Source organism: Anastrepha ludens, chromosome 6 (assembly GCF_028408465.1).
Source record: "Anastrepha ludens isolate Willacy chromosome 6, idAnaLude1.1, whole genome shotgun sequence".
NCBI classification, from domain to species: domain Eukaryota; kingdom Metazoa; phylum Arthropoda; class Insecta; order Diptera; family Tephritidae; genus Anastrepha; species Anastrepha ludens.
The window spans coordinates 122,661,591-122,671,422 of record NC_071502.1 but is presented as its reverse complement, the minus strand read 5'-3'; the positions used below and the strand labels follow the sequence as shown (position 1 = coordinate 122,671,422).

General features: G+C 37.2%; 1 pseudogene; it reads right to left on the bottom strand.

Moving 5' to 3' along the window:
• Nucleotides 1-7,829: 7,829 nt before the first annotated feature.
• Nucleotides 7,830-9,832, bottom strand: LOC128867931 (maltase A2-like; annotated as a pseudogene).

The window sequence follows — 9,832 nt, the reverse complement described above, 5'->3', positions numbered from 1 at the left end:
GTGTGGCCAAGGTGGGAGGACAAATCCACTGTTGACCTTGGGTTGGTTTGGTACCATCTGTAGTAATGCTAAAAATGTTGCCTTGTATTTTATTTTCACGGTGAGCTCGCTTAAACTGGATAAATATTGTGCCATAAGTACCTGTCACAGTTCGCTAATATTCATAAAAATTTCTTCGAATTTCGAAGCCATAAAGCCACATCAGAAATAAGTAAAAGTAAAACTTTCTCTTCGCAAACAGAAACCTGTTGAGCTAAATTGTGTTACGGGAAATTCACAAAGTTTAGCAAGTGATTTCAAAACGTTAAAGCAATTTAAGCGGACGTCAAAAATTCAAGTATTAAAAATTAAAATTTCATATTCATTTATTTGCGAAGTTGGACAGCCCCTTGAGTGCCTAGCGAATGTCGGTGCCGTAATGCTTATTGGTGCATGCAAAACTTATATTTCAACTTGAAATTAATTTGAACAAAACGTCAATTCCCACATAAAACATAAATCCACATGCATACACACACACACCCAATCAAATTCATGGCATGAAGGAATAAGTTCAAAGTAAAAAGAAGTAGAAAAGTGGTCGGTGCATCAGACTTTCACGCATACTAACAAACAAACAAACGAAAATCGAGGGTTGAGAGTTGAGTTGCCAACCACAGAAACTTCCCATTTCAGGCGAAGTGGCACAACAAGTCGCCCAGCAGCTAAGGTTGGGAACTGTTGAGTGGTGAGTGAGGCGATAGTAGAACGTTTCGGAGCTGAAACAGTTGAAATTATGTGTAGTAACGCAAATCCGGTAAGTAGACGGCAAAACTTTCGAACTAAGCAAATTGCAATAGTGCATTTCGCTGGAAATCCACCAGAAACACTAAAACAACAACATTCGAAAGCTACTGCTGCAACTGTTTTCAAATGTGCAGTCCAAATTTCGTGGCAAAGTAAAAGTTTGCAAAGCATATAAACAGGCGTAAAAACACGCACTTGTGCTCAACGTATGCGAACGCAGGCACACATGCATATAAATTCATACAAATATTGACATGCCCAAATGCAAACACATACATACATACCTAAATGCTTAGATGTTGCACGCACGACGTCTGATGAGTGTGTGTATGTGTATACCGACGGTCGACTGATGGCAATATTTGTGAACTTTGTGGTGTGTACACACACCCACCATCGTTGATAGACGATTTTGGATAGACGGCAATAGCGTCGTTTGAGTCGGACAAACCGACCGACAGACATATTCACTTGCACTCATGCATACGTAAGTAATAACTATGGCATTTCCAATACACTAACAAGCAATTGTCTGCCTGCCAGACGGACCTGCTGAGGGAATGCACGTCTGGTTGGCTGTTGCAGTGGCAGGCGAAGCGTGAACTAGCACCGCAAATACCTTTAAAGTGTTTATTAATATTTTGAAAAGTGCTCACGAACAGCAGCGTATCATTCGGGCTAGCCAGACAAGCGCACTCGCACACACGCTTGCATTCATGAACGTATACCGTTATAAGCATGCCACTTAAGCAAGGATAGTTTCGAATGCGGCAGGGGCGTATAAGTAAAGCGCCGACATGTGATGACGCTGTGTGTACGCGTGTGCGTGTATACGAGTTCGTTGCTGCTTTTGTTTATGCAATTCATTTATGCAATTATTTCTGGCCCGACCACAAATTACATTAGAAATTCTTCAATGCTTGTGAAGCATATTTGAGGAAAAGTTTTTTTTATTTAAAATGTTATTGTTGTTTACTGCAGCGCTTCAATGGTTAGACACCACTGCAATATGAGCAAATTTTTGACATTCCATAGTAATGTGAAATGTAGCATTTTCACCTTTTTCAATTTTATGCGCAACAACTCGAGGGAAGAAGCAAAATTGAGAATGCATATAAGCCATAGGAGCTCCACTAAATTAATTTTACAAAGGGTCTTTCAAAAGTGACGCCTAGATGTCTGTAGTACCGACAGACGGTATCGTTTTATGTAATTTTTCATGAAACATCAATTCAAAGATGGTGGAAAAATTCCAAGAAACTGATTCTGTCGAGGATAGAAAAAGGCGGTTGAAATCACTTGCGCTGCTCGTAAATTTGTGTATAGGGAAATTAAACGCCAATTATACATATATATATATATGTATATACATCGAATTAAAATATTTGCCTAAAGATGATGCCGTAAGTTATTTTTATGCATAAAGATTTCGTTTTTTTGGAACAGAGAGTGTACGCTCGACACTCTCTTGCTAAAATCCTCTTGCCTAAGTGTTAATCGAAAAAAATACAAACACAGAAGTAATGAAAACTATTTGATTTTATTTTTATCAAGTGCTGGTCACCACGTAATAAAAACAAAACACTCCAAATTTAAATAGTCAACTGGAACAACTGTACATACCAACAAAATGTGCCATATAAACTTTACGCAGTCCATCGTACAATAACCGCTTCATGGGGCTTCAAATCAATTCATCCGCTTAAATCAACTTTATCACTGAAATTCGAGAACAAAAAATATAGTAAGTAACTATTCGAAAATGCCAACTTCCACGTGTTTTACCCATATTTGTGTGGAGAATAGGAAGTGAGTAGCACATACTCCATGGTCTTAATTGTCAAACAATCCGAATATTCTGTTTGGTTACCAAAGTTACGTAGGAAACGGTACTCCTAAATACCAGCACACAAAGTTTTTGATTACTCTATTAATTTCAACTAACCTCACCACTTGAAAGACCTGTTACGTCAAAGCTTCTTCTTTGAATGCCTTGAAAGCAGTTGTTTTTTTAGTTCGGTCATCGCCGAATGATTTGCGACAGCTTGTGCATTTATGTGGGTTTTCGCCAAAGCCAGCACGCATTAATGGTTTCAAATCGCTCTTGACCACTAGTATTATTGTCAATGATGTTAGATCACCAGGTTTCCTATGGTGAAAAAAATTGTGTGGGGACTGGCTGCTATGTCACGTGGGATATGTTTCACAAATTTAGCTTGTGTTAGTGATTTACGATAAAAATCAACACATACCGTGTCAGCGGTTTGTTTACGAATTAGGTAAATACAAATGTGCGAATGTGCGAAAGTGCGTAATTTTATTGTGCAAGTGAGTGAGTTATTGTTTAATTAGAGTTGATATTTTTAAACTTCAATTAACGCACAATAAAACTACGCACTTTCTCACATTTGTATTCGCCGCAAAATATATTTTCTATGTGGGGTGCAAAAAATATCAAGAATAGCAAACAATTATTTTGTATGTGGGTGCTAGTACTGTCACCTTATTTCCACTCGAAAATATAGTGCATCTCCTTTTTGCATAAAGTAGGGGGTATAAAAACCACATGATACGCAAATCATCGTGTCGAGTAATAAAGGCGATCAATGATGGCTTTGTTCGTAAACATAAAGAGTAAACGCTCAATATGAACAGTGGGCAAAAACGGATGTGCTTTGATTCAAATTTGTTCCTTAGTGGGCTAGACTACTCCGAATCCTTGATATTTGGGTTTTTTTTTGGTTTTTCATAGCTTTTATATTTTCGATGAAATTAAGTCTAAAATGAGGGTTAAAAATGTTTTTTTCTGAAGCATTTCAGCAATCCAAATACGTCTATATGTCGGACAATAAAATTTCTTATTTGTGTCCTCTTAGAAGACACTCTGCAACCCAGCCAAGTAAGATCTGCGCCGGGCACACGGAAAAATGAATATATATATAGGTATATGTAGATACACTGCAGAAAAAAAAACAAAAAAAGGAGCAGTCTTGTTCCAAAAAAAAAATGTCTCCCTTCACGACTAAATTACTTATTTTGTGCATTTTTTATTGATTGGATAGTCCCATACGTGAATATATATATTTTTTAATTAAGTATTTATCTTCTATAAGAGAACAAAAAGGTATGGGTTTGAAATTTTCAGTAGTACGAAATGTAGAAGGCGTAAGCTAATGGCAACTTTTGTTTACATTATTAGTGTATAATTCTGCGTGGACTTGACATACAAGCAGCTAAACTAATCACCATTCGCTTCGACTGTCACAAAAATTGACGATTCACCAAATATTTTTGTCTTCCTCAAGAGTAATAGGCTTAACAGCTTAGGCGGGTGATGGAAGATGTGGCGGGCTCGTTTTATAAATGGACGAGCTTTGCTTTGAGAAAAATGCGATTGCGTTTGAGTGAAACAGTTTTTGATGTATTGAAGAAGATTTTAGTACTCTTAGCGGCAAAGCGGCCATCGCGTTGCGCATGCTGCTGCTTCTGCGTCTATGAAGGTATTTTGTTTTTGTAAGTACAAAATTTTGAATATCGACTGGGGGCAGCAAATTTTATGGAATAAATAATAAATAAAGGGTACATATTTTTATTAACCTTTATAGATATATACAAATATATCTGAATGTATGTACAGTGCCGCTCAACTGAATAGGTTTGAAAATGATTTCTTCTATTTTTTTTCTCTCTTTGTTCCTATGGCATTTTTTCCTTCTTTCTTTTTTGTTTTGAACATTCATTTGTTTACTTATAATATGTATCAAAAAATGTAACGGGTTCTATGCAACGGTAAATCAGAATTTTGCTTTCATCGTGAAATTCGCTACATGTGTGGTCTATTTTTGGCTCATCTGATTAAGTTTGACTTCACTTTTTGATTGACTGCGTGATTGAAAACATATAATTTCTGTGGTATACTTAAATTTAAAGTAATTGCTACCATTTTTTTAATATGGGTCGGGGAAAATCTTTAACCGAGTTTGAAAAAGGTCAAATTATAGGCTATATTGAATCTGGCCTAAAATATAATGAAATAGCAAAGAAGATTGATCGAAGCCAAAACCGGGTAAGCAATTTTCTTCGTAATGAAGCCGATTACGGGAAAAATGAAAGGAGGAAAAAAATATGCTACAACGGCATCAGAGAGGCGACTAATCCTTCGAACTGCTTCGAATTCCCACCTCTTTGCCAGAGGAAAGAGGAATGCTTTTAGAGTCGTCATCACTCCTGAACTTGCGAGCTACAGTTTGTTTCATCAAAGATGAATGCAAAATCTACAAGACTGTGCTCCAAAAGGCTTTTCCCCAGTTTTCCGATATTTTTGGACATATTCAATGGACGTACCAACAAGACAACGCCCCTATGCATACAGCCCGGGTTACAAAACAGTGGAATAAGGACCAGCATGTCAACTTGCTCGAGTGGCCCCATACTCCCCAGACATAAATATTATCGAGAACATTTGGGGATTTTTATCCAGAAGAGTGTATGAAGGGGGAAGACAATTTCAAGACTCGGCGAACCTGGTTGAAGCGATTAAAAAAGCCGGGTAACCTATTTCACTGAGTGAAATTGAAAAATATTACGATCCCTTATCAACTCGAATGTTTGAAATAATTAAGAATAAGGGTGGTCATACCAAATATTAAATAATGCAGAAATAGTGTCTTTTATTATTTAGGTTGCCAAGTGCCATGAAATATTTCTGTGAATAATTTTTTTTTATAGTTTTGTTGGTCAAACCTATTCACTTGAGCCAAAAATTATGTCATGTTATGTTATTATCAGCTATGTTTTTGAAAATATGTATAATAAAAAAAAAATATGAAAACCAAACCAAAAAAAAAAAACTTTTGTATTTTATAAATAATTGATCGTTTTACTTAACAAAATTTATTTGGTTTAAATCCGAGTGCTCGTTATGAAGATCCTATGTTCTAAGTCTAAAAAAGAAGTCAAGCCTATTCAGTTGAACGGCACTGTATGTACATCTGCATGTGTGTGTGTTTACCGTACTTTTGCTCAGTGCTTAGGCAAAGACAATTCGGCAACGCAATTGCTCGTGCCGCATTCTTTTTGTGTATACGAGCAAAGTCATTGTTCTTGCCAATTAGAACTCATCACGATGTTTTCCCTTTTTCTTCTTTTCAACCGACCAACCGCATATGCCCGTATGCCAAAACTGAGTGATTGTGACTCTATCTTATTACTTACCTACTCAATGATTAAATTCAATTATTCTCTTAATTTTTTACTATAAAATAAATAAAATTCTTGCTCTCAAGTTGCAGTAGCCATACTCAATGGTCATATGACAATTTTCGATGTTTAAACAGCGACGCAGATCAGTTGTATTGTTAAAGTAGTAGCGGCAAAAACAACTTGGAGGGCAAGTACGTATGCAAATAAATGTACAGCAAGTAATTCAAATTCTTCAAACATTGTAGGTATTTTATCTCTATTGAATATTTCGTTGTTGGTGTATGTTCATACATATGTATGCCTTTAACATGCGCGAGTTACATATTTAAAACCAAGCACTAACACTATAGATGAATTCATTGCAAGTATGATTAAAGACAAAGTGTAATACTAAACCTACCTCCGTTTTGTTTACAGAAATTACTATTAAATTCATAAATCAAAATTATTTTTCGGTCGCAATTCCAAGAATTGCAACCGTCCCAAAATTAACTAACTTCACTGTCTGCTTACAATAAATATTGTCAAATCAGCATTTCCGTTCCCACACGAAAATGTAATATTAATAAGTATTTTTCATAAACCAATGTAATTAGCAAGTAAGAAAACAAAACTGTAATGTACCGAGTAAGCAAATATATATACATATGTAAGCTTTGATTTTACCTGAAGTAAAATAATAAAGTCAGTCTTGTTCCTCCCTTTCATCGGAGTAGTTTGTTGGATTTAAATAAATAAAATAATTAGAAACAAAATTAGTTTTTTTTACGCAACTTAACGGCAAAACACGTAAATCGCGCGAAGCGTTGCTTCTGAAGGAGTTCGAAATTACGCAAAATCTTGCTTAGACAGCTTGGATATGAGCGGCGAAAACTGACTGAAAAAAAGGTATGAGTTTATTATTAATTTCAATTTGCAGAAATATGTATATAAATCGCCGCAATCTCACAGAATCTCGGTAGCTGGCACCGAAGGTCGGTTGTACTCATTGGATAAAGGTGTTAAGTAAATAATTATTTGGTGAACTTAGGAAAAGCTATACATGTATGTAAACTTCAGTCTTGATTGCAGATGTTGTTTTTGAACCTTTTCATTTATCTTTGGAGGTACCCCGCGAAAGCTACAAAACAAGTTCAGGAATCACAATTAGAGCTAACACTAGACTTTTCAGTCGATCATCTTAAAAGCCTCCACTTTCAACGGGCGGAGGATGTTGGGAACCGCTATAATAAATAGAATCCAGCCGTTTGGCTTTGCGCTTTCATGTATTGTCCTTTATACGCAACGTACTCACGCATACTAAACTTAAGATATCTAAAGAACAATAAAGGCCTCTAGAAACTTAAGCTTTACTTTGCTTGGCTTGTTTGTAGGCTCGAAATAAAAATATTATTACAAATATCTTTTCAATATGCACATGAGAGGTAAGTAAAACTGCATGTGTTGCAAAGCTGGTCATTTATGCCATAGCCATATTTTATTGTTATGTGCGGAGTTACTAAGAGGGGCAACCAAAAGAAGCCGAAGGATAAGTTAGCCAAGCAAAAAGAGCAAGCCACGAATACAACACGCAAAGCCAGAAGCTGTTGAGATAAAACCCACAGAAAGCCACACAGGGTGTAAGCACCAATCATATATATACATACATATATCGTTTTCTGGAATAGAGTGTACGTTCGACACCCTCTTGCTAATATCCTAAGTGCGACTAAACGAAATACATATATACACACTAGTACTGAAAAATACAACACTTTATTTTTGTCTAGTGCAAAGAGCAAAATACTTCAAGTTTAAATAGTCAACAGGAATTGGTATGCACAAAATTTGCCAAATAAACATTACGCAGTCCATCGCAGAATGACCGCTTCATGGGACTTCAGAACAAATCGTCCGCTTAAATCAACTTTATCACTGAAATGCAAGAACAAAAATCATAGTAAGTAACTATTCGAAAATGTCACCTTACACGTCTGTACCCATATTTGTGTGGAGAATAGGAAGTGAGTAGCACATACTCCATGGTCTTATTTGTCAAACCATCCGAATATTCTGTTTGGTTACCAAAGTTACCTAGAAAACGGTACTCCTCAATACCAGCAGCAGTTCTTGAAACGAAAGTTCAATCAATTACTAAAAGTTTTTGATTGCTCTATTAATTTCAACTAACCTCACAACTTGAAAGACCTGTTCCGTCAAAGCTCCATACGAAAAGCCACCTTCTTCTTTGAATGCCTTGAAAGCAGTTGTTTTCTTTAGTTCGGTCATCCCCGTGAATATATTCAGAGTACTAAGCTCCACGCACCGCTATGCCTCTACATTGAGATATTTGTAGTTAGGATTGACAGGTAGCCATGTGGAGTTTCCTGTGCTGAAGCCGGCATTCTTCGAAGAGTCCCATTGCATTGGAGAACGCTCTGGATCTCGGAACTCACAAGTGGCTGAGCATTCTCCGTCGGTCATGCCAATCTCGTCGCCCTAAATTTTTCAATTTAAGAACTTTCCCACTAGTAATAAAAACATTCTTAATTGGCAGTTAGCACTTACGTAATAAGTAGCAGATGCACCGGGCAATATATGCACTAACATCGTCATCAAATCTGTCCTAGTTTCTCCTATGCGTGTAGCTGGACGACTGTTGTCATGATTGCCCACTACCCAATTGGCTACTTTATGTTTTGCCCAAATTACGTCCATCCAATTTTTAGTTAAGTCTTCAACAATCTTTGCAGTGGCATTGGTTTTTAATCTAATAAAGTTAAAATTCATTGGCTGTTGGCAACCGGCGGTTGTGCCATTGCTAATGTACGTGCTTATAACATCAACGGTGGCATAACCTTCAACGATTTGTGCCCTAAAGAGAAGTGCAGTTGGTTAGTTTAGACAAAATTCTTACTGTGGGTGTTGTTTCCACAGCAGATGTGCCTCACCTAGTATCACCGCCATGCTCACGTTGCTATCCATCTAAGAACTCGCGCCATTCGTATAACCATTGGGGATTTTCTGGTTGATCTTTTGTATAGATGGGGTCAAGCCTCGGCTGATCTCCATATGTACCATTTGCTAAACGCGTCTCGAAGAAAAATGGTACCGCATCAATGCGAAAAGAATCCACACCACGATCAAGCCAGAATTTTAACACTTCAATCAGACGTTCACGTACCATAGGATTGGTGAGGTTCAAATCAGGTAGCTTGACTAAAAACTGGTGTAAATAATATTGTTGACGTTGTTCGTTCCAAGTCCATGAGGACCCATTAAATGCTGATATCTGTACGAAAAAATTAGGAAGACATTGCTAGATAGAAAACTACAAAATAATAGATAATCGAGGTAAGAAGTTACTCACCCAATTACTTGGCGGTACACGCTCACCCGTTTCTGGGTCGATTTTGCCATCGTCCCATACATAGAAATCATCGTAACCATCTTCACGACGTATCGACTTCTGGAACCACTCGCTCTCATCACTCGTGTGATTTGGCACAAAATCCAATAAAATTTTCAGTCCTAATTCATGAGCCTTGGCAAGCATTGCATCAAAATCCTCCATTGTGCCAAAGAGCGGCGCAATTTTAGTGAAATTAGCTACATAATAGCCCATATCGGCCATGGGTGAATCGAAAATTGGCGAAAGCCATGCAGCCGTCACCCCTATTTCCTTGAGGAATTCCAGACGAGATGTAATACCATTCAAGTCTCCTACACCATTACTATCCATGAAGGATCGAGGATAAATCTGATATAGAGTGGCGGACTCCCACCAGTCGACTGTGGAGTTCGCAGAAGCGCTAAAAGCGCAGAAAAGCGCCAGAGGGAATAAGAGTAATAAATTTGATGACAT